This window comes from Schistocerca nitens, chromosome 2 (assembly GCF_023898315.1).
Source record: "Schistocerca nitens isolate TAMUIC-IGC-003100 chromosome 2, iqSchNite1.1, whole genome shotgun sequence".
NCBI lineage: Eukaryota > Metazoa > Arthropoda > Insecta > Orthoptera > Acrididae > Schistocerca > Schistocerca nitens.
Genome location: NC_064615.1, coordinates 41,869,887 through 41,888,562, shown reverse-complemented (window position 1 = coordinate 41,888,562; position 18,676 = coordinate 41,869,887). Strand labels below are relative to the sequence as shown.

At 54.3% G+C, this 18,676-nt stretch overlaps 53 non-coding genes across 53 annotated transcripts; 35 read left to right on the top strand and 18 right to left on the bottom strand.

Moving 5' to 3' along the window:
- The first annotated feature begins 74 nt into the window (after positions 1-74).
- Trnav-aac (transfer RNA valine (anticodon AAC)) lies at positions 75-147 on the top strand. Its single transcript has one exon. It is a non-coding gene; the product is annotated as a tRNA-Val (tRNA).
- Positions 148-331: 184 nt separating this feature from the next.
- Positions 332-403, bottom strand: Trnap-agg (transfer RNA proline (anticodon AGG)). The gene has a single exon. It is a non-coding gene; the product is annotated as a tRNA-Pro (tRNA).
- Positions 404-891: 488 nt separating this feature from the next.
- Positions 892-964, top strand: Trnav-cac (transfer RNA valine (anticodon CAC)). The gene has a single exon. It is a non-coding gene; the product is annotated as a tRNA-Val (tRNA).
- Positions 965-1,122: 158 nt separating this feature from the next.
- On the top strand, positions 1,123-1,195 carry Trnav-aac (transfer RNA valine (anticodon AAC)). The gene has a single exon. It is a non-coding gene; the product is annotated as a tRNA-Val (tRNA).
- Positions 1,196-1,379: 184 nt separating this feature from the next.
- On the bottom strand, positions 1,380-1,451 carry Trnap-agg (transfer RNA proline (anticodon AGG)). The gene has a single exon. It is a non-coding gene; the product is annotated as a tRNA-Pro (tRNA).
- Positions 1,452-1,939: 488 nt separating this feature from the next.
- Trnav-cac (transfer RNA valine (anticodon CAC)) lies at positions 1,940-2,012 on the top strand. Its single transcript has one exon. It is a non-coding gene; the product is annotated as a tRNA-Val (tRNA).
- A 158-nt stretch (positions 2,013-2,170) lies between these two features.
- Positions 2,171-2,243, top strand: Trnav-aac (transfer RNA valine (anticodon AAC)). The gene has a single exon. It is a non-coding gene; the product is annotated as a tRNA-Val (tRNA).
- A 184-nt stretch (positions 2,244-2,427) lies between these two features.
- Positions 2,428-2,499, bottom strand: Trnap-agg (transfer RNA proline (anticodon AGG)). Its single transcript has one exon. It is a non-coding gene; the product is annotated as a tRNA-Pro (tRNA).
- Positions 2,500-2,987: 488 nt separating this feature from the next.
- Trnav-cac (transfer RNA valine (anticodon CAC)) lies at positions 2,988-3,060 on the top strand. The gene has a single exon. It is a non-coding gene; the product is annotated as a tRNA-Val (tRNA).
- Positions 3,061-3,218: 158 nt separating this feature from the next.
- Trnav-aac (transfer RNA valine (anticodon AAC)) lies at positions 3,219-3,291 on the top strand. Its single transcript has one exon. It is a non-coding gene; the product is annotated as a tRNA-Val (tRNA).
- Positions 3,292-3,475: 184 nt separating this feature from the next.
- On the bottom strand, positions 3,476-3,547 carry Trnap-agg (transfer RNA proline (anticodon AGG)). Its single transcript has one exon. It is a non-coding gene; the product is annotated as a tRNA-Pro (tRNA).
- A 488-nt stretch (positions 3,548-4,035) lies between these two features.
- Trnav-cac (transfer RNA valine (anticodon CAC)) lies at positions 4,036-4,108 on the top strand. The gene has a single exon. It is a non-coding gene; the product is annotated as a tRNA-Val (tRNA).
- Positions 4,109-4,266: 158 nt separating this feature from the next.
- Trnav-aac (transfer RNA valine (anticodon AAC)) lies at positions 4,267-4,339 on the top strand. The gene has a single exon. It is a non-coding gene; the product is annotated as a tRNA-Val (tRNA).
- A 184-nt stretch (positions 4,340-4,523) lies between these two features.
- On the bottom strand, positions 4,524-4,595 carry Trnap-agg (transfer RNA proline (anticodon AGG)). Its single transcript has one exon. It is a non-coding gene; the product is annotated as a tRNA-Pro (tRNA).
- Positions 4,596-5,083: 488 nt separating this feature from the next.
- On the top strand, positions 5,084-5,156 carry Trnav-cac (transfer RNA valine (anticodon CAC)). Its single transcript has one exon. It is a non-coding gene; the product is annotated as a tRNA-Val (tRNA).
- Positions 5,157-5,314: 158 nt separating this feature from the next.
- Positions 5,315-5,387, top strand: Trnav-aac (transfer RNA valine (anticodon AAC)). Its single transcript has one exon. It is a non-coding gene; the product is annotated as a tRNA-Val (tRNA).
- A 184-nt stretch (positions 5,388-5,571) lies between these two features.
- Trnap-agg (transfer RNA proline (anticodon AGG)) lies at positions 5,572-5,643 on the bottom strand. Its single transcript has one exon. It is a non-coding gene; the product is annotated as a tRNA-Pro (tRNA).
- Positions 5,644-6,131: 488 nt separating this feature from the next.
- Trnav-cac (transfer RNA valine (anticodon CAC)) lies at positions 6,132-6,204 on the top strand. The gene has a single exon. It is a non-coding gene; the product is annotated as a tRNA-Val (tRNA).
- A 158-nt stretch (positions 6,205-6,362) lies between these two features.
- Trnav-aac (transfer RNA valine (anticodon AAC)) lies at positions 6,363-6,435 on the top strand. Its single transcript has one exon. It is a non-coding gene; the product is annotated as a tRNA-Val (tRNA).
- A 184-nt stretch (positions 6,436-6,619) lies between these two features.
- On the bottom strand, positions 6,620-6,691 carry Trnap-agg (transfer RNA proline (anticodon AGG)). The gene has a single exon. It is a non-coding gene; the product is annotated as a tRNA-Pro (tRNA).
- A 488-nt stretch (positions 6,692-7,179) lies between these two features.
- Trnav-cac (transfer RNA valine (anticodon CAC)) lies at positions 7,180-7,252 on the top strand. The gene has a single exon. It is a non-coding gene; the product is annotated as a tRNA-Val (tRNA).
- A 158-nt stretch (positions 7,253-7,410) lies between these two features.
- Positions 7,411-7,483, top strand: Trnav-aac (transfer RNA valine (anticodon AAC)). Its single transcript has one exon. It is a non-coding gene; the product is annotated as a tRNA-Val (tRNA).
- Positions 7,484-7,667: 184 nt separating this feature from the next.
- Trnap-agg (transfer RNA proline (anticodon AGG)) lies at positions 7,668-7,739 on the bottom strand. The gene has a single exon. It is a non-coding gene; the product is annotated as a tRNA-Pro (tRNA).
- Positions 7,740-8,227: 488 nt separating this feature from the next.
- Trnav-cac (transfer RNA valine (anticodon CAC)) lies at positions 8,228-8,300 on the top strand. The gene has a single exon. It is a non-coding gene; the product is annotated as a tRNA-Val (tRNA).
- Positions 8,301-8,458: 158 nt separating this feature from the next.
- Trnav-aac (transfer RNA valine (anticodon AAC)) lies at positions 8,459-8,531 on the top strand. Its single transcript has one exon. It is a non-coding gene; the product is annotated as a tRNA-Val (tRNA).
- Positions 8,532-8,715: 184 nt separating this feature from the next.
- On the bottom strand, positions 8,716-8,787 carry Trnap-agg (transfer RNA proline (anticodon AGG)). Its single transcript has one exon. It is a non-coding gene; the product is annotated as a tRNA-Pro (tRNA).
- Positions 8,788-9,275: 488 nt separating this feature from the next.
- Trnav-cac (transfer RNA valine (anticodon CAC)) lies at positions 9,276-9,348 on the top strand. Its single transcript has one exon. It is a non-coding gene; the product is annotated as a tRNA-Val (tRNA).
- A 158-nt stretch (positions 9,349-9,506) lies between these two features.
- On the top strand, positions 9,507-9,579 carry Trnav-aac (transfer RNA valine (anticodon AAC)). The gene has a single exon. It is a non-coding gene; the product is annotated as a tRNA-Val (tRNA).
- A 184-nt stretch (positions 9,580-9,763) lies between these two features.
- On the bottom strand, positions 9,764-9,835 carry Trnap-agg (transfer RNA proline (anticodon AGG)). The gene has a single exon. It is a non-coding gene; the product is annotated as a tRNA-Pro (tRNA).
- Positions 9,836-10,323: 488 nt separating this feature from the next.
- Positions 10,324-10,396, top strand: Trnav-cac (transfer RNA valine (anticodon CAC)). The gene has a single exon. It is a non-coding gene; the product is annotated as a tRNA-Val (tRNA).
- Positions 10,397-10,554: 158 nt separating this feature from the next.
- Trnav-aac (transfer RNA valine (anticodon AAC)) lies at positions 10,555-10,627 on the top strand. The gene has a single exon. It is a non-coding gene; the product is annotated as a tRNA-Val (tRNA).
- Positions 10,628-10,811: 184 nt separating this feature from the next.
- On the bottom strand, positions 10,812-10,883 carry Trnap-agg (transfer RNA proline (anticodon AGG)). The gene has a single exon. It is a non-coding gene; the product is annotated as a tRNA-Pro (tRNA).
- Positions 10,884-11,371: 488 nt separating this feature from the next.
- On the top strand, positions 11,372-11,444 carry Trnav-cac (transfer RNA valine (anticodon CAC)). Its single transcript has one exon. It is a non-coding gene; the product is annotated as a tRNA-Val (tRNA).
- Positions 11,445-11,602: 158 nt separating this feature from the next.
- Trnav-aac (transfer RNA valine (anticodon AAC)) lies at positions 11,603-11,675 on the top strand. The gene has a single exon. It is a non-coding gene; the product is annotated as a tRNA-Val (tRNA).
- A 184-nt stretch (positions 11,676-11,859) lies between these two features.
- On the bottom strand, positions 11,860-11,931 carry Trnap-agg (transfer RNA proline (anticodon AGG)). The gene has a single exon. It is a non-coding gene; the product is annotated as a tRNA-Pro (tRNA).
- Positions 11,932-12,419: 488 nt separating this feature from the next.
- Trnav-cac (transfer RNA valine (anticodon CAC)) lies at positions 12,420-12,492 on the top strand. The gene has a single exon. It is a non-coding gene; the product is annotated as a tRNA-Val (tRNA).
- A 158-nt stretch (positions 12,493-12,650) lies between these two features.
- On the top strand, positions 12,651-12,723 carry Trnav-aac (transfer RNA valine (anticodon AAC)). The gene has a single exon. It is a non-coding gene; the product is annotated as a tRNA-Val (tRNA).
- Positions 12,724-12,907: 184 nt separating this feature from the next.
- On the bottom strand, positions 12,908-12,979 carry Trnap-agg (transfer RNA proline (anticodon AGG)). Its single transcript has one exon. It is a non-coding gene; the product is annotated as a tRNA-Pro (tRNA).
- Positions 12,980-13,467: 488 nt separating this feature from the next.
- On the top strand, positions 13,468-13,540 carry Trnav-cac (transfer RNA valine (anticodon CAC)). The gene has a single exon. It is a non-coding gene; the product is annotated as a tRNA-Val (tRNA).
- A 158-nt stretch (positions 13,541-13,698) lies between these two features.
- Positions 13,699-13,771, top strand: Trnav-aac (transfer RNA valine (anticodon AAC)). The gene has a single exon. It is a non-coding gene; the product is annotated as a tRNA-Val (tRNA).
- Positions 13,772-13,955: 184 nt separating this feature from the next.
- On the bottom strand, positions 13,956-14,027 carry Trnap-agg (transfer RNA proline (anticodon AGG)). The gene has a single exon. It is a non-coding gene; the product is annotated as a tRNA-Pro (tRNA).
- Positions 14,028-14,515: 488 nt separating this feature from the next.
- Trnav-cac (transfer RNA valine (anticodon CAC)) lies at positions 14,516-14,588 on the top strand. The gene has a single exon. It is a non-coding gene; the product is annotated as a tRNA-Val (tRNA).
- Positions 14,589-14,746: 158 nt separating this feature from the next.
- On the top strand, positions 14,747-14,819 carry Trnav-aac (transfer RNA valine (anticodon AAC)). Its single transcript has one exon. It is a non-coding gene; the product is annotated as a tRNA-Val (tRNA).
- Positions 14,820-15,003: 184 nt separating this feature from the next.
- Trnap-agg (transfer RNA proline (anticodon AGG)) lies at positions 15,004-15,075 on the bottom strand. Its single transcript has one exon. It is a non-coding gene; the product is annotated as a tRNA-Pro (tRNA).
- Positions 15,076-15,563: 488 nt separating this feature from the next.
- Positions 15,564-15,636, top strand: Trnav-cac (transfer RNA valine (anticodon CAC)). The gene has a single exon. It is a non-coding gene; the product is annotated as a tRNA-Val (tRNA).
- A 158-nt stretch (positions 15,637-15,794) lies between these two features.
- Trnav-aac (transfer RNA valine (anticodon AAC)) lies at positions 15,795-15,867 on the top strand. Its single transcript has one exon. It is a non-coding gene; the product is annotated as a tRNA-Val (tRNA).
- A 184-nt stretch (positions 15,868-16,051) lies between these two features.
- On the bottom strand, positions 16,052-16,123 carry Trnap-agg (transfer RNA proline (anticodon AGG)). The gene has a single exon. It is a non-coding gene; the product is annotated as a tRNA-Pro (tRNA).
- A 488-nt stretch (positions 16,124-16,611) lies between these two features.
- Trnav-cac (transfer RNA valine (anticodon CAC)) lies at positions 16,612-16,684 on the top strand. The gene has a single exon. It is a non-coding gene; the product is annotated as a tRNA-Val (tRNA).
- A 158-nt stretch (positions 16,685-16,842) lies between these two features.
- Positions 16,843-16,915, top strand: Trnav-aac (transfer RNA valine (anticodon AAC)). The gene has a single exon. It is a non-coding gene; the product is annotated as a tRNA-Val (tRNA).
- Positions 16,916-17,099: 184 nt separating this feature from the next.
- Trnap-agg (transfer RNA proline (anticodon AGG)) lies at positions 17,100-17,171 on the bottom strand. Its single transcript has one exon. It is a non-coding gene; the product is annotated as a tRNA-Pro (tRNA).
- A 488-nt stretch (positions 17,172-17,659) lies between these two features.
- Trnav-cac (transfer RNA valine (anticodon CAC)) lies at positions 17,660-17,732 on the top strand. Its single transcript has one exon. It is a non-coding gene; the product is annotated as a tRNA-Val (tRNA).
- A 158-nt stretch (positions 17,733-17,890) lies between these two features.
- On the top strand, positions 17,891-17,963 carry Trnav-aac (transfer RNA valine (anticodon AAC)). Its single transcript has one exon. It is a non-coding gene; the product is annotated as a tRNA-Val (tRNA).
- Positions 17,964-18,147: 184 nt separating this feature from the next.
- Trnap-agg (transfer RNA proline (anticodon AGG)) lies at positions 18,148-18,219 on the bottom strand. Its single transcript has one exon. It is a non-coding gene; the product is annotated as a tRNA-Pro (tRNA).
- Between the last annotated feature and the right edge of the window lie 457 nt (positions 18,220-18,676).

The following is an 18,676-nucleotide window of genomic DNA, read 5'->3' as shown; positions in this document are numbered from 1 at the left end:
CGCATTTATTGAATTTTTAAGTTACGATGGCAACCTTGTTACAAGTTCTCTGTGAAGCAAGCCTGAAAGCAGTAGTTTCCGTGGTGTAGCGGTTATCACGTCTGCCTAACACGCAGAAGGTCCCCGGTTCGATCCCGGGCGGAAACACTTTTTCATCACTTTAAACCGACAAGCATTTGCTACGATCTGTACCGAAACCTTGGTAATCACCTTCATACGTCGGACCAGAGGGTCAGTTCCTTAGAGCAAATATGAAATTAGCTTTACATTGACGGGCAGCTTTTTGCGCTGACTCAGCCACCGACGTGCGACCAGTTTGCACAAAACGCTAGGGCTCGTCCGGGATTTGAACCCGGGACCTCCTGCACCCTAAGCAGGAATCATACCCCTAGACCAACGAGCCCTGTGACAGCGCGAGCGCCAAATATTCCAGCAAACTGCGTCCCTCGAAGTCGTCCAGGGTGCTCTTTGAGTCTGGTGCGGCTGGCGGGATGGGGGAGGTGCTCTCTGCCGGCAGTGCTGTTCTTCGACAGACTGTGTAGCGACACAATGGGTCATGGGCAGCACCGTTCTCGGAGGTGCCGTGGCCCGCGGTCGGCGGCCTTCCAGGGCTATTGGCATCTTCATGTAAAGCTGCTGCTGGGCTCGCACTGCCTGCTGCTAAGGAGGTGATTGTTTTTGCTAATGTGACTTGCAATAACGACTGCGCGAAACGCCGCTATCTCGTTCGGGATGCTACGACAGACACCCTCTCGAGCACCCCGAAGACTTGTTGAGCCCTCGGCAGCGATGGGTTTCAGGCTGTCAAAAGAACTATGGTGTGTGCATGCGCGGGCGAAAGAAAGGCTGAGGCGCCTTCGAGTGTACAAGGATGGAGTGAGCGTGTCCGTCGTTTCCGTAGTGTAGCGGTTATCACATCTGCTTCACACGCAGAAGGTCCCCGGTTCGATCCCGGGCGGGAACAGCATTTTCCTGCCTATGTCGCATACTACTCCAGTGAGCCACGTCATGTGTGGATCTGCTGCATGTACCTTCTTCATGCAAGTGCCGCATTTATTGAATTTTTAAGTTACGATGGCAACCTTGTTACAAGTTCTCTGTGAAGCAAGCCTGAAAGCAGTAGTTTCCGTGGTGTAGCGGTTATCACGTCTGCCTAACACGCAGAAGGTCCCCGGTTCGATCCCGGGCGGAAACACTTTTTCATCACTTTAAACCGACAAGCATTTGCTACGATCTGTACCGAAACCTTGGTAATCACCTTCATACGTCGGACCAGAGGGTCAGTTCCTTAGAGCAAATATGAAATTAGCTTTACATTGACGGGCAGCTTTTTGCGCTGACTCAGCCACCGACGTGCGACCAGTTTGCACAAAACGCTAGGGCTCGTCCGGGATTTGAACCCGGGACCTCCTGCACCCTAAGCAGGAATCATACCCCTAGACCAACGAGCCCTGTGACAGCGCGAGCGCCAAATATTCCAGCAAACTGCGTCCCTCGAAGTCGTCCAGGGTGCTCTTTGAGTCTGGTGCGGCTGGCGGGATGGGGGAGGTGCTCTCTGCCGGCAGTGCTGTTCTTCGACAGACTGTGTAGCGACACAATGGGTCATGGGCAGCACCGTTCTCGGAGGTGCCGTGGCCCGCGGTCGGCGGCCTTCCAGGGCTATTGGCATCTTCATGTAAAGCTGCTGCTGGGCTCGCACTGCCTGCTGCTAAGGAGGTGATTGTTTTTGCTAATGTGACTTGCAATAACGACTGCGCGAAACGCCGCTATCTCGTTCGGGATGCTACGACAGACACCCTCTCGAGCACCCCGAAGACTTGTTGAGCCCTCGGCAGCGATGGGTTTCAGGCTGTCAAAAGAACTATGGTGTGTGCATGCGCGGGCGAAAGAAAGGCTGAGGCGCCTTCGAGTGTACAAGGATGGAGTGAGCGTGTCCGTCGTTTCCGTAGTGTAGCGGTTATCACATCTGCTTCACACGCAGAAGGTCCCCGGTTCGATCCCGGGCGGGAACAGCATTTTCCTGCCTATGTCGCATACTACTCCAGTGAGCCACGTCATGTGTGGATCTGCTGCATGTACCTTCTTCATGCAAGTGCCGCATTTATTGAATTTTTAAGTTACGATGGCAACCTTGTTACAAGTTCTCTGTGAAGCAAGCCTGAAAGCAGTAGTTTCCGTGGTGTAGCGGTTATCACGTCTGCCTAACACGCAGAAGGTCCCCGGTTCGATCCCGGGCGGAAACACTTTTTCATCACTTTAAACCGACAAGCATTTGCTACGATCTGTACCGAAACCTTGGTAATCACCTTCATACGTCGGACCAGAGGGTCAGTTCCTTAGAGCAAATATGAAATTAGCTTTACATTGACGGGCAGCTTTTTGCGCTGACTCAGCCACCGACGTGCGACCAGTTTGCACAAAACGCTAGGGCTCGTCCGGGATTTGAACCCGGGACCTCCTGCACCCTAAGCAGGAATCATACCCCTAGACCAACGAGCCCTGTGACAGCGCGAGCGCCAAATATTCCAGCAAACTGCGTCCCTCGAAGTCGTCCAGGGTGCTCTTTGAGTCTGGTGCGGCTGGCGGGATGGGGGAGGTGCTCTCTGCCGGCAGTGCTGTTCTTCGACAGACTGTGTAGCGACACAATGGGTCATGGGCAGCACCGTTCTCGGAGGTGCCGTGGCCCGCGGTCGGCGGCCTTCCAGGGCTATTGGCATCTTCATGTAAAGCTGCTGCTGGGCTCGCACTGCCTGCTGCTAAGGAGGTGATTGTTTTTGCTAATGTGACTTGCAATAACGACTGCGCGAAACGCCGCTATCTCGTTCGGGATGCTACGACAGACACCCTCTCGAGCACCCCGAAGACTTGTTGAGCCCTCGGCAGCGATGGGTTTCAGGCTGTCAAAAGAACTATGGTGTGTGCATGCGCGGGCGAAAGAAAGGCTGAGGCGCCTTCGAGTGTACAAGGATGGAGTGAGCGTGTCCGTCGTTTCCGTAGTGTAGCGGTTATCACATCTGCTTCACACGCAGAAGGTCCCCGGTTCGATCCCGGGCGGGAACAGCATTTTCCTGCCTATGTCGCATACTACTCCAGTGAGCCACGTCATGTGTGGATCTGCTGCATGTACCTTCTTCATGCAAGTGCCGCATTTATTGAATTTTTAAGTTACGATGGCAACCTTGTTACAAGTTCTCTGTGAAGCAAGCCTGAAAGCAGTAGTTTCCGTGGTGTAGCGGTTATCACGTCTGCCTAACACGCAGAAGGTCCCCGGTTCGATCCCGGGCGGAAACACTTTTTCATCACTTTAAACCGACAAGCATTTGCTACGATCTGTACCGAAACCTTGGTAATCACCTTCATACGTCGGACCAGAGGGTCAGTTCCTTAGAGCAAATATGAAATTAGCTTTACATTGACGGGCAGCTTTTTGCGCTGACTCAGCCACCGACGTGCGACCAGTTTGCACAAAACGCTAGGGCTCGTCCGGGATTTGAACCCGGGACCTCCTGCACCCTAAGCAGGAATCATACCCCTAGACCAACGAGCCCTGTGACAGCGCGAGCGCCAAATATTCCAGCAAACTGCGTCCCTCGAAGTCGTCCAGGGTGCTCTTTGAGTCTGGTGCGGCTGGCGGGATGGGGGAGGTGCTCTCTGCCGGCAGTGCTGTTCTTCGACAGACTGTGTAGCGACACAATGGGTCATGGGCAGCACCCTTCTCGGAGGTGCCGTGGCCCGCGGTCGGCGGCCTTCCAGGGCTATTGGCATCTTCATGTAAAGCTGCTGCTGGGCTCGCACTGCCTGCTGCTAAGGAGGTGATTGTTTTTGCTAATGTGACTTGCAATAACGACTGCGCGAAACGCCGCTATCTCGTTCGGGATGCTACGACAGACACCCTCTCGAGCACCCCGAAGACTTGTTGAGCCCTCGGCAGCGATGGGTTTCAGGCTGTCAAAAGAACTATGGTGTGTGCATGCGCGGGCGAAAGAAAGGCTGAGGCGCCTTCGAGTGTACAAGGATGGAGTGAGCGTGTCCGTCGTTTCCGTAGTGTAGCGGTTATCACATCTGCTTCACACGCAGAAGGTCCCCGGTTCGATCCCGGGCGGGAACAGCATTTTCCTGCCTATGTCGCATACTACTCCAGTGAGCCACGTCATGTGTGGATCTGCTGCATGTACCTTCTTCATGCAAGTGCCGCATTTATTGAATTTTTAAGTTACGATGGCAACCTTGTTACAAGTTCTCTGTGAAGCAAGCCTGAAAGCAGTAGTTTCCGTGGTGTAGCGGTTATCACGTCTGCCTAACACGCAGAAGGTCCCCGGTTCGATCCCGGGCGGAAACACTTTTTCATCACTTTAAACCGACAAGCATTTGCTACGATCTGTACCGAAACCTTGGTAATCACCTTCATACGTCGGACCAGAGGGTCAGTTCCTTAGAGCAAATATGAAATTAGCTTTACATTGACGGGCAGCTTTTTGCGCTGACTCAGCCACCGACGTGCGACCAGTTTGCACAAAACGCTAGGGCTCGTCCGGGATTTGAACCCGGGACCTCCTGCACCCTAAGCAGGAATCATACCCCTAGACCAACGAGCCCTGTGACAGCGCGAGCGCCAAATATTCCAGCAAACTGCGTCCCTCGAAGTCGTCCAGGGTGCTCTTTGAGTCTGGTGCGGCTGGCGGGATGGGGGAGGTGCTCTCTGCCGGCAGTGCTGTTCTTCGACAGACTGTGTAGCGACACAATGGGTCATGGGCAGCACCGTTCTCGGAGGTGCCGTGGCCCGCGGTCGGCGGCCTTCCAGGGCTATTGGCATCTTCATGTAAAGCTGCTGCTGGGCTCGCACTGCCTGCTGCTAAGGAGGTGATTGTTTTTGCTAATGTGACTTGCAATAACGACTGCGCGAAACGCCGCTATCTCGTTCGGGATGCTACGACAGACACCCTCTCGAGCACCCCGAAGACTTGTTGAGCCCTCGGCAGCGATGGGTTTCAGGCTGTCAAAAGAACTATGGTGTGTGCATGCGCGGGCGAAAGAAAGGCTGAGGCGCCTTCGAGTGTACAAGGATGGAGTGAGCGTGTCCGTCGTTTCCGTAGTGTAGCGGTTATCACATCTGCTTCACACGCAGAAGGTCCCCGGTTCGATCCCGGGCGGGAACAGCATTTTCCTGCCTATGTCGCATACTACTCCAGTGAGCCACGTCATGTGTGGATCTGCTGCATGTACCTTCTTCATGCAAGTGCCGCATTTATTGAATTTTTAAGTTACGATGGCAACCTTGTTACAAGTTCTCTGTGAAGCAAGCCTGAAAGCAGTAGTTTCCGTGGTGTAGCGGTTATCACGTCTGCCTAACACGCAGAAGGTCCCCGGTTCGATCCCGGGCGGAAACACTTTTTCATCACTTTAAACCGACAAGCATTTGCTACGATCTGTACCGAAACCTTGGTAATCACCTTCATACGTCGGACCAGAGGGTCAGTTCCTTAGAGCAAATATGAAATTAGCTTTACATTGACGGGCAGCTTTTTGCGCTGACTCAGCCACCGACGTGCGACCAGTTTGCACAAAACGCTAGGGCTCGTCCGGGATTTGAACCCGGGACCTCCTGCACCCTAAGCAGGAATCATACCCCTAGACCAACGAGCCCTGTGACAGCGCGAGCGCCAAATATTCCAGCAAACTGCGTCCCTCGAAGTCGTCCAGGGTGCTCTTTGAGTCTGGTGCGGCTGGCGGGATGGGGGAGGTGCTCTCTGCCGGCAGTGCTGTTCTTCGACAGACTGTGTAGCGACACAATGGGTCATGGGCAGCACCCTTCTCGGAGGTGCCGTGGCCCGCGGTCGGCGGCCTTCCAGGGCTATTGGCATCTTCATGTAAAGCTGCTGCTGGGCTCGCACTGCCTGCTGCTAAGGAGGTGATTGTTTTTGCTAATGTGACTTGCAATAACGACTGCGCGAAACGCCGCTATCTCGTTCGGGATGCTACGACAGACACCCTCTCGAGCACCCCGAAGACTTGTTGAGCCCTCGGCAGCGATGGGTTTCAGGCTGTCAAAAGAACTATGGTGTGTGCATGCGCGGGCGAAAGAAAGGCTGAGGCGCCTTCGAGTGTACAAGGATGGAGTGAGCGTGTCCGTCGTTTCCGTAGTGTAGCGGTTATCACATCTGCTTCACACGCAGAAGGTCCCCGGTTCGATCCCGGGCGGGAACAGCATTTTCCTGCCTATGTCGCATACTACTCCAGTGAGCCACGTCATGTGTGGATCTGCTGCATGTACCTTCTTCATGCAAGTGCCGCATTTATTGAATTTTTAAGTTACGATGGCAACCTTGTTACAAGTTCTCTGTGAAACAAGCCTGAAAGCAGTAGTTTCCGTGGTGTAGCGGTTATCACGTCTGCCTAACACGCAGAAGGTCCCCGGTTCGATCCCGGGCGGAAACACTTTTTCATCACTTTAAACCGACAAGCATTTGCTACGATCTGTACCGAAACCTTGGTAATCACCTTCATACGTCGGACCAGAGGGTCAGTTCCTTAGAGCAAATATGAAATTAGCTTTACATTGACGGGCAGCTTTTTGCGCTGACTCAGCCACCGACGTGCGACCAGTTTGCACAAAACGCTAGGGCTCGTCCGGGATTTGAACCCGGGACCTCCTGCACCCTAAGCAGGAATCATACCCCTAGACCAACGAGCCCTGTGACAGCGCGAGCGCCAAATATTCCAGCAAACTGCGTCCCTCGAAGTCGTCCAGGGTGCTCTTTGAGTCTGGTGCGGCTGGCGGGATGGGGGAGGTGCTCTCTGCCGGCAGTGCTGTTCTTCGACAGACTGTGTAGCGACACAATGGGTCATGGGCAGCACCCTTCTCGGAGGTGCCGTGGCCCGCGGTCGGCGGCCTTCCAGGGCTATTGGCATCTTCATGTAAAGCTGCTGCTGGGCTCGCACTGCCTGCTGCTAAGGAGGTGATTGTTTTTGCTAATGTGACTTGCAATAACGACTGCGCGAAACGCCGCTATCTCGTTCGGGATGCTACGACAGACACCCTCTCGAGCACCCCGAAGACTTGTTGAGCCCTCGGCAGCGATGGGTTTCAGGCTGTCAAAAGAACTATGGTGTGTGCATGCGCGGGCGAAAGAAAGGCTGAGACGCCTTCGAGTGTACAAGGATGGAGTGAGCGTGTCCGTCGTTTCCGTAGTGTAGCGGTTATCACGTCTGCTTCACACGCAGAAGGTCCCCGGTTCGATCCCGGGCGGGAACAGCATTTTCCTGCCTATGTCGCACACTACTCCAGTGAGCCACGTCATGTGTGGATCTGCTGCATGTACCTTCTTCATGCAAGTGCCGCATTTATTGAATTTTTAAGTTACGATGGCAACCTTGTTACAAGTTCTCTGTGAAGCAAGCCTGAAAGCAGTAGTTTCCGTGGTGTAGCGGTTATCACGTCTGCCTAACACGCAGAAGGTCCCCGGTTCGATCCCGGGCGGAAACACTTTTTCATCACTTTAAACCGACAAGCATTTGCTACGATCTGTACCGAAACCTTGGTAATCACCTTCATACGTCGGACCAGAGGGTCAGTTCCTTAGAGCAAATATGAAATTAGCTTTACATTGACGGGCAGCTTTTTGCGCTGACTCAGCCACCGACGTGCGACCAGTTTGCACAAAACGCTAGGGCTCGTCCGGGATTTGAACCCGGGACCTCCTGCACCCTAAGCAGGAATCATACCCCTAGACCAACGAGCCCTGTGACAGCGCGAGCGCCAAATATTCCAGCAAACTGCGTCCCTCGAAGTCGTCCAGGGTGCTCTTTGAGTCTGGTGCGGCTGGCGGGATGGGGGAGGTGCTCTCTGCCGGCAGTGCTGTTCTTCGACAGACTGTGTAGCGACACAATGGGTCATGGGCAGCACCGTTCTCGGAGGTGCCGTGGCCCGCGGTCGGCGGCCTTCCAGGGCTATTGGCATCTTCATGTAAAGCTGCTGCTGGGCTCGCACTGCCTGCTGCTAAGGAGGTGATTGTTTTTGCTAATGTGACTTGCAATAACGACTGCGCGAAACGCCGCTATCTCGTTCGGGATGCTACGACAGACACCCTCTCGAGCACCCCGAAGACTTGTTGAGCCCTCGGCAGCGATGGGTTTCAGGCTGTCAAAAGAACTATGGTGTGTGCATGCGCGGGCGAAAGAAAGGCTGAGGCGCCTTCGAGTGTACAAGGATGGAGTGAGCGTGTCCGTCGTTTCCGTAGTGTAGCGGTTATCACATCTGCTTCACACGCAGAAGGTCCCCGGTTCGATCCCGGGCGGGAACAGCATTTTCCTGCCTATGTCGCATACCACTCCAGTGAGCCACGTCATGTGTGGATCTGCTGCATGTACCTTCTTCATGCAAGTGCCGCATTTATTGAATTTTTAAGTTACGATGGCAACCTTGTTACAAGTTCTCTGTGAAGCAAGCCTGAAAGCAGTAGTTTCCGTGGTGTAGCGGTTATCACGTCTGCCTAACACGCAGAAGGTCCCCGGTTCGATCCCGGGCGGAAACACTTTTTCATCACTTTAAACCGACAAGCATTTGCTACGATCTGTACCGAAACCTTGGTAATCACCTTCATACGTCGGACCAGAGGGTCAGTTCCTTAGAGCAAATATGAAATTAGCTTTACATTGACGGGCAGCTTTTTGCGCTGACTCAGCCACCGACGTGCGACCAGTTTGCACAAAACGCTAGGGCTCGTGCGGGATTTGAACTCGGGACCTCCTGCACCCTAAGCAGGAATCATACCCCTAGACCAACGAGCCCTGTGACAGCGCGAGCGCCAAATATTCCAGCAAACTGCGTCCCTCGAAGTCGTCCAGGGTGCTCTTTGAGTCTGGTGCGGCTGGCGGGATGGGGGAGGTGCTCTCTGCCGGCAGTGCTGTTCTTCGACAGACTGTGTAGCGACACAATGGGTCATGGGCAGCACCGTTCTCGGAGGTGCCGTGGCCCGCGGTCGGCGGCCTTCCAGGGCTATTGGCATCTTCATGTAAAGCTGCTGCTGGGCTCGCACTGCCTGCTGCTAAGGAGGTGATTGTTTTTGCTAATGTGACTTGCAATAACGACTGCGCGAAACGCCGCTATCTCGTTCGGGATGCTACGACAGACACCCTCTCGAGCACCCCGAAGACTTGTTGAGCCCTCGGCAGCGATGGGTTTCAGGCTGTCAAAAGAACTATGGTGTGTGCATGCGCGGGCGAAAGAAAGGCTGAGGCGCCTTCGAGTGTACAAGGATGGAGTGAGCGTGTCCGTCGTTTCCGTAGTGTAGCGGTTATCACATCTGCTTCACACGCAGAAGGTCCCCGGTTCGATCCCGGGCGGGAACAGCATTTTCCTGCCTATGTCGCATACTACTCCAGTGAGCCACGTCATGTGTGGATCTGCTGCATGTACCTTCTTCATGCAAGTGCCGCATTTATTGAATTTTTAAGTTACGATGGCAACCTTGTTACAAGTTCTCTGTGAAGCAAGCCTGAAAGCAGTAGTTTCCGTGGTGTAGCGGTTATCACGTCTGCCTAACACGCAGAAGGTCCCCGGTTCGATCCCGGGCGGAAACACTTTTTCATCACTTTAAACCGACAAGCATTTGCTACGATCTGTACCGAAACCTTGGTAATCACCTTCATACGTCGGACCAGAGGGTCAGTTCCTTAGAGCAAATATGAAATTAGCTTTACATTGACGGGCAGCTTTTTGCGCTGACTCAGCCACCGACGTGCGACCAGTTTGCACAAAACGCTAGGGCTCGTCCGGGATTTGAACCCGGGACCTCCTGCACCCTAAGCAGGAATCATACCCCTAGACCAACGAGCCCTGTGACAGCGCGAGCGCCAAATATTCCAGCAAACTGCGTCCCTCGAAGTCGTCCAGGGTGCTCTTTGAGTCTGGTGCGGCTGGCGGGATGGGGGAGGTGCTCTCTGCCGGCAGTGCTGTTCTTCGACAGACTGTGTAGCGACACAATGGGTCATGGGCAGCACCGTTCTCGGAGGTGCCGTGGCCCGCGGTCGGCGGCCTTCCAGGGCTATTGGCATCTTCATGTAAAGCTGCTGCTGGGCTCGCACTGCCTGCTGCTAAGGAGGTGATTGTTTTTGCTAATGTGACTTGCAATAACGACTGCGCGAAACGCCGCTATCTCGTTCGGGATGCTACGACAGACACCCTCTCGAGCACCCCGAAGACTTGTTGAGCCCTCGGCAGCGATGGGTTTCAGGCTGTCAAAAGAACTATGGTGTGTGCATGCGCGGGCGAAAGAAAGGCTGAGGCGCCTTCGAGTGTACAAGGATGGAGTGAGCGTGTCCGTCGTTTCCGTAGTGTAGCGGTTATCACATCTGCTTCACACGCAGAAGGTCCCCGGTTCGATCCCGGGCGGGAACAGCATTTTCCTGCCTATGTCGCATACTACTCCAGTGAGCCACGTCATGTGTGGATCTGCTGCATGTACCTTCTTCATGCAAGTGCCGCATTTATTGAATTTTTAAGTTACGATGGCAACCTTGTTACAAGTTCTCTGTGAAGCAAGCCTGAAAGCAGTAGTTTCCGTGGTGTAGCGGTTATCACGTCTGCCTAACACGCAGAAGGTCCCCGGTTCGATCCCGGGCGGAAACACTTTTTCATCACTTTAAACCGACAAGCATTTGCTACGATCTGTACCGAAACCTTGGTAATCACCTTCATACGTCGGACCAGAGGGTCAGTTCCTTAGAGCAAATATGAAATTAGCTTTACATTGACGGGCAGCTTTTTGCGCTGACTCAGCCACCGACGTGCGACCAGTTTGCACAAAACGCTAGGGCTCGTCCGGGATTTGAACCCGGGACCTCCTGCACCCTAAGCAGGAATCATACCCCTAGACCAACGAGCCCTGTGACAGCGCGAGCGCCAAATATTCCAGCAAACTGCGTCCCTCGAAGTCGTCCAGGGTGCTCTTTGAGTCTGGTGCGGCTGGCGGGATGGGGGAGGTGCTCTCTGCCGGCAGTGCTGTTCTTCGACAGACTGTGTAGCGACACAATGGGTCATGGGCAGCACCCTTCTCGGAGGTGCCGTGGCCCGCGGTCGGCGGCCTTCCAGGGCTATTGGCATCTTCATGTAAAGCTGCTGCTGGGCTCGCACTGCCTGCTGCTAAGGAGGTGATTGTTTTTGCTAATGTGACTTGCAATAACGACTGCGCGAAACGCCGCTATCTCGTTCGGGATGCTACGACAGACACCCTCTCGAGCACCCCGAAGACTTGTTGAGCCCTCGGCAGCGATGGGTTTCAGGCTGTCAAAAGAACTATGGTGTGTGCATGCGCGGGCGAAAGAAAGGCTGAGGCGCCTTCGAGTGTACAAGGATGGAGTGAGCGTGTCCGTCGTTTCCGTAGTGTAGCGGTTATCACATCTGCTTCACACGCAGAAGGTCCCCGGTTCGATCCCGGGCGGGAACAGCATTTTCCTGCCTATGTCGCATACTACTCCAGTGAGCCACGTCATGTGTGGATCTGCTGCATGTACCTTCTTCATGCAAGTGCCGCATTTATTGAATTTTTAAGTTACGATGGCAACCTTGTTACAAGTTCTCTGTGAAACAAGCCTGAAAGCAGTAGTTTCCGTGGTGTAGCGGTTATCACGTCTGCCTAACACGCAGAAGGTCCCCGGTTCGATCCCGGGCGGAAACACTTTTTCATCACTTTAAACCGACAAGCATTTGCTACGATCTGTACCGAAACCTTGGTAATCACCTTCATACGTCGGACCAGAGGGTCAGTTCCTTAGAGCAAATATGAAATTAGCTTTACATTGACGGGCAGCTTTTTGCGCTGACTCAGCCACCGACGTGCGACCAGTTTGCACAAAACGCTAGGGCTCGTCCGGGATTTGAACCCGGGACCTCCTGCACCCTAAGCAGGAATCATACCCCTAGACCAACGAGCCCTGTGACAGCGCGAGCGCCAAATATTCCAGCAAACTGCGTCCCTCGAAGTCGTCCAGGGTGCTCTTTGAGTCTGGTGCGGCTGGCGGGATGGGGGAGGTGCTCTCTGCCGGCAGTGCTGTTCTTCGACAGACTGTGTAGCGACACAATGGGTCATGGGCAGCACCGTTCTCGGAGGTGCCGTGGCCCGCGGTCGGCGGCCTTCCAGGGCTATTGGCATCTTCATGTAAAGCTGCTGCTGGGCTCGCACTGCCTGCTGCTAAGGAGGTGATTGTTTTTGCTAATGTGACTTGCAATAACGACTGCGCGAAACGCCGCTATCTCGTTCGGGATGCTACGACAGACACCCTCTCGAGCACCCCGAAGACTTGTTGAGCCCTCGGCAGCGATGGGTTTCAGGCTGTCAAAAGAACTATGGTGTGTGCATGCGCGGGCGAAAGAAAGGCTGAGACGCCTTCGAGTGTACAAGGATGGAGTGAGCGTGTCCGTCGTTTCCGTAGTGTAGCGGTTATCACGTCTGCTTCACACGCAGAAGGTCCCCGGTTCGATCCCGGGCGGGAACAGCATTTTCCTGCCTATGTCGCACACTACTCCAGTGAGCCACGTCATGTGTGGATCTGCTGCATGTACCTTCTTCATGCAAGTGCCGCATTTATTGAATTTTTAAGTTACGATGGCAACCTTGTTACAAGTTCTCTGTGAAGCAAGCCTGAAAGCAGTAGTTTCCGTGGTGTAGCGGTTATCACGTCTGCCTAACACGCAGAAGGTCCCCGGTTCGATCCCGGGCGGAAACACTTTTTCATCACTTTAAACCGACAAGCATTTGCTACGATCTGTACCGAAACCTTGGTAATCACCTTCATACGTCGGACCAGAGGGTCAGTTCCTTAGAGCAAATATGAAATTAGCTTTACATTGACGGGCAGCTTTTTGCGCTGACTCAGCCACCGACGTGCGACCAGTTTGCACAAAACGCTAGGGCTCGTCCGGGATTTGAACCCGGGACCTCCTGCACCCTAAGCAGGAATCATACCCCTAGACCAACGAGCCCTGTGACAGCGCGAGCGCCAAATATTCCAGCAAACTGCGTCCCTCGAAGTCGTCCAGGGTGCTCTTTGAGTCTGGTGCGGCTGGCGGGATGGGGGAGGTGCTCTCTGCCGGCAGTGCTGTTCTTCGACAGACTGTGTAGCGACACAATGGGTCATGGGCAGCACCGTTCTCGGAGGTGCCGTGGCCCGCGGTCGGCGGCCTTCCAGGGCTATTGGCATCTTCATGTAAAGCTGCTGCTGGGCTCGCACTGCCTGCTGCTAAGGAGGTGATTGTTTTTGCTAATGTGACTTGCAATAACGACTGCGCGAAACGCCGCTATCTCGTTCGGGATGCTACGACAGACACCCTCTCGAGCACCCCGAAGACTTGTTGAGCCCTCGGCAGCGATGGGTTTCAGGCTGTCAAAAGAACTATGGTGTGTGCATGCGCGGGCGAAAGAAAGGCTGAGGCGCCTTCGAGTGTACAAGGATGGAGTGAGCGTGTCCGTCGTTTCCGTAGTGTAGCGGTTATCACATCTGCTTCACACGCAGAAGGTCCCCGGTTCGATCCCGGGCGGGAACAGCATTTTCCTGCCTATGTCGCATACTACTCCAGTGAGCCACGTCATGTGTGGATCTGCTGCATGTACCTTCTTCATGCAAGTGCCGCATTTATTGAATTTTTAAGTTACGATGGCAACCTTGTTACAAGTTCTCTGTGAAGCAAGCCTGAAAGCAGTAGTTTCCGTGGTGTAGCGGTTATCACGTCTGCCTAACACGCAGAAGGTCCCCGGTTCGATCCCGGGCGGAAACACTTTTTCATCACTTTAAACCGACAAGCATTTGCTACGATCTGTACCGAAACCTTGGTAATCACCTTCATACGTCGGACCAGAGGGTCAGTTCCTTAGAGCAAATATGAAATTAGCTTTACATTGACGGGCAGCTTTTTGCGCTGACTCAGCCACCGACGTGCGACCAGTTTGCACAAAACGCTAGGGCTCGTGCGGGATTTGAACTCGGGACCTCCTGCACCCTAAGCAGGAATCATACCCCTAGACCAACGAGCCCTGTGACAGCGCGAGCGCCAAATATTCCAGCAAACTGCGTCCCTCGAAGTCGTCCAGGGTGCTCTTTGAGTCTGGTGCGGCTGGCGGGATGGGGGAGGTGCTCTCTGCCGGCAGTGCTGTTCTTCGACAGACTGTGTAGCGACACAATGGGTCATGGGCAGCACCGTTCTCGGAGGTGCCGTGGCCCGCGGTCGGCGGCCTTCCAGGGCTATTGGCATCTTCATGTAAAGCTGCTGCTGGGCTCGCACTGCCTGCTGCTAAGGAGGTGATTGTTTTTGCTAATGTGACTTGCAATAACGACTGCGCGAAACGCCGCTATCTCGTTCGGGATGCTACGACAGACACCCTCTCGAGCACCCCGAAGACTTGTTGAGCCCTCGGCAGCGATGGGTTTCAGGCTGTCAAAAGAACTATGGTGTGTGCATGCGCGGGCGAAAGAAAGGCTGAGGCGCCTTCGAGTGTACAAGGATGGAGTGAGCGTGTCCGTCGTTTCCGTAGTGTAGCGGTTATCACATCTGCTTCACACGCAGAAGGTCCCCGGTTCGATCCCGGGCGGGAACAGCATTTTCCTGCCTATGTCGCATACTACTCCAGTGAGCCACGTCATGTGTGGATCTGCTGCATGTACCTTCTTCATGCAAGTGCCGCATTTATTGAATTTTTAAGTTACGATGGCAACCTTGTTACAAGTTCTCTGTGAAGCAAGCCTGAAAGCAGTAGTTTCCGTGGTGTAGCGGTTATCACGTCTGCCTAACACGCAGAAGGTCCCCGGTTCGATCCCGGGCGGAAACACTTTTTCATCACTTTAAACCGACAAGCATTTGCTACGATCTGTACCGAAACCTTGGTAATCACCTTCATACGTCGGACCAGAGGGTCAGTTCCTTAGAGCAAATATGAAATTAGCTTTACATTGACGGGCAGCTTTTTGCGCTGACTCAGCCACCGACGTGCGACCAGTTTGCACAAAACGCTAGGGCTCGTCCGGGATTTGAACCCGGGACCTCCTGCACCCTAAGCAGGAATCATACCCCTAGACCAACGAGCCCTGTGACAGCGCGAGCGCCAAATATTCCAGCAAACTGCGTCCCTCGAAGTCGTCCAGGGTGCTCTTTGAGTCTGGTGCGGCTGGCGGGATGGGGGAGGTGCTCTCTGCCGGCAGTGCTGTTCTTCGACAGACTGTGTAGCGACACAATGGGTCATGGGCAGCACCGTTCTCGGAGGTGCCGTGGCCCGCGGTCGGCGGCCTTCCAGGGCTATTGGCATCTTCATGTAAAGCTGCTGCTGGGCTCGCACTGCCTGCTGCTAAGGAGGTGATTGTTTTTGCTAATGTGACTTGCAATAACGACTGCGCGAAACGCCGCTATCTCGTTCGGGATGCTACGACAGACACCCTCTCGAGCACCCCGAAGACTTGTTGAGCCCTCGGCAGCGATGGGTTTCAGGCTGTCAAAAGAACTATGGTGTGTGCATGCGCGGGCGAAAGAAAGGCTGAGGCGCCTTCGAGTGTACAAGGATGGAGTGAGCGTGTCCGTCGTTTCCGTAGTGTAGCGGTTATCACATCTGCTTCACACGCAGAAGGTCCCCGGTTCGATCCCGGGCGGGAACAGCATTTTCCTGCCTATGTCGCATACTACTCCAGTGAGCCACGTCATGTGTGGATCTGCTGCATGTACCTTCTTCATGCAAGTGCCGCATTTATTGAATTTTTAAGTTACGATGGCAACCTTGTTACAAGTTCTCTGTGAAGCAAGCCTGAAAGCAGTAGTTTCCGTGGTGTAGCGGTTATCACGTCTGCCTAACACGCAGAAGGTCCCCGGTTCGATCCCGGGCGGAAACACTTTTTCATCACTTTAAACCGACAAGCATTTGCTACGATCTGTACCGAAACCTTGGTAATCACCTTCATACGTCGGACCAGAGGGTCAGTTCCTTAGAGCAAATATGAAATTAGCTTTACATTGACGGGCAGCTTTTTGCGCTGACTCAGCCACCGACGTGCGACCAGTTTGCACAAAACGCTAGGGCTCGTGCGGGATTTGAACTCGGGACCTCCTGCACCCTAAGCAGGAATCATACCCCTAGACCAACGAGCCCTGTGACAGCGCGAGCGCCAAATATTCCAGCAAACTGCGTCCCTCGAAGTCGTCCAGGGTGCTCTTTGAGTCTGGTGCGGCTGGCGGGATGGGGGAGGTGCTCTCTGCCGGCAGTGCTGTTCTTCGACAGACTGTGTAGCGACACAATGGGTCATGGGCAGCACCCTTCTCGGAGGTGCCGTGGCCCGCGGTCGGCGGCCTTCCAGGGCTATTGGCATCTTCATGTAAAGCTGCTGCTGGGCTCGCACTGCCTGCTGCTAAGGAGGTGATTGTTTTTGCTAATGTGACTTGCAATAACGACTGCGCGAAACGCCGCTATCTCGTTCGGGATGCTACGACAGACACCCTCTCGAGCACCCCGAAGACTTGTTGAGCCCTCGGCAGCGATGGGTTTCAGGCTGTCAAAAGAACTATGGTGTGTGCATGCGCGGGCGAAAGAAAGGCTGAGGCGCCTTCGAGTGTACACGGATGGAGTGAGCGTGTCCGTCGTTTCCGTAGTGTAGCGGTTATCACATCTGCTTCACACGCAGAAGGTCCCCGGTTCGATCCCGGGCGGGAACAGCATTTTCCTGCCTATGTCGCATACTACTCCAGTGAGCCACGTCATGTGTGGATCTGCTGCATGTACCTTCTTCATGCAAGTGCCGCATTTATTGAATTTTTAAGTTACGATGGCAACCTTGTTACAAGTTCTCTGTGAAGCAAGCCTGAAAGCAGTAGTTTCCGTGGTGTAGCGGTTATCACGTCTGCCTAACACGCAGAAGGTCCCCGGTTCGATCCCGGGCGGAAACACTTTTTCATCACTTTAAACCGACAAGCATTTGCTACGATCTGTACCGAAACCTTGGTAATCACCTTCATACGTCGGACCAGAGGGTCAGTTCCTTAGAGCAAATATGAAATTAGCTTTACATTGACGGGCAGCTTTTTGCGCTGACTCAGCCACCGACGTGCGACCAGTTTGCACAAAACGCTAGGGCTCGTCCGGGATTTGAACCCGGGACCTCCTGCACCCTAAGCAGGAATCATACCCCTAGACCAACGAGCCCTGTGACAGCGCGAGCGCCAAATATTCCAGCAAACTGCGTCCCTCGAAGTCGTCCAGGGTGCTCTTTGAGTCTGGTGCGGCTGGCGGGATGGGGGAGGTGCTCTCTGCCGGCAGTGCTGTTCTTCGACAGACTGTGTAGCGACACAATGGGTCATGGGCAGCACCGTTCTCGGAGGTGCCGTGGCCCGCGGTCGGCGGCCTTCCAGGGCTATTGGCATCTTCATGTAAAGCTGCTGCTGGGCTCGCACTGCCTGCTGCTAAGGAGGTGATTGTTTTTGCTAATGTGACTTGCAATAACGACTGCGCGAAACGCCGCTATCTCGTTCGGGATGCTACGACAGACACCCTCTCGAGCACCCCGAAGACTTGTTGAGCCCTCGGCAGCGATGGGTTTCAGGCTGTCAAAAGAACTATGGTGTGTGCATGCGCGGGCGAAAGAAAGGCTGAGGCGCCTTCGAGTGTACAAGGATGGAGTGAGCGTGTCCGTCGTTTCCGTAGTGTAGCGGTTATCACATCTGCTTCACACGCAGAAGGTCCCCGGTTCGATCCCGGGCGGGAACAGCATTTTCCTGCCTATGTCGCATACTACTCCAGTGAGCCACGTCATGTGTGGATCTGCTGCATGTACCTTCTTCATGCAAGTGCCGCATTTATTGAATTTTTAAGTTACGATGGCAACCTTGTTACAAGTTCTCTGTGAAGCAAGCCTGAAAGCAGTAGTTTCCGTGGTGTAGCGGTTATCACGTCTGCCTAACACGCAGAAGGTCCCCGGTTCGATCCCGGGCGGAAACACTTTTTCATCACTTTAAACCGACAAGCATTTGCTACGATCTGTACCGAAACCTTGGTAATCACCTTCATACGTCGGACCAGAGGGTCAGTTCCTTAGAGCAAATATGAAATTAGCTTTACATTGACGGGCAGCTTTTTGCGCTGACTCAGCCACCGACGTGCGACCAGTTTGCACAAAACGCTAGGGCTCGTGCGGGATTTGAACTCGGGACCTCCTGCACCCTAAGCAGGAATCATACCCCTAGACCAACGAGCCCTGTGACAGCGCGAGCGCCAAATATTCCAGCAAACTGCGTCCCTCGAAGTCGTCCAGGGTGCTCTTTGAGTCTGGTGCGGCTGGCGGGATGGGGGAGGTGCTCTCTGCCGGCAGTGCTGTTCTTCGACAGACTGTGTAGCGACACAATGGGTCATGGGCAGCACCGTTCTCGGAGGTGCCGTGGCCCGCGGTCGGCGGCCTTCCAGGGCTATTGGCATCTTCATGTAAAGCTGCTGCTGGGCTCGCACTGCCTGCTGCTAAGGAGGTGATTGTTTTTGCTAATGTGACTTGCAATAACGACTGCGCGAAACGCCGCTATCTCGTTCGGGATGCTACGACAGACACCCTCTCGAGCACCCCGAAGACTTGTTGAGCCCTCGGCAGCGATGGGTTTCAGGCTGTCAAAAGAACTATGGTGTGTGCATGCGCGGGCGAAAGAAAGGCTGAGGCGCCTTCG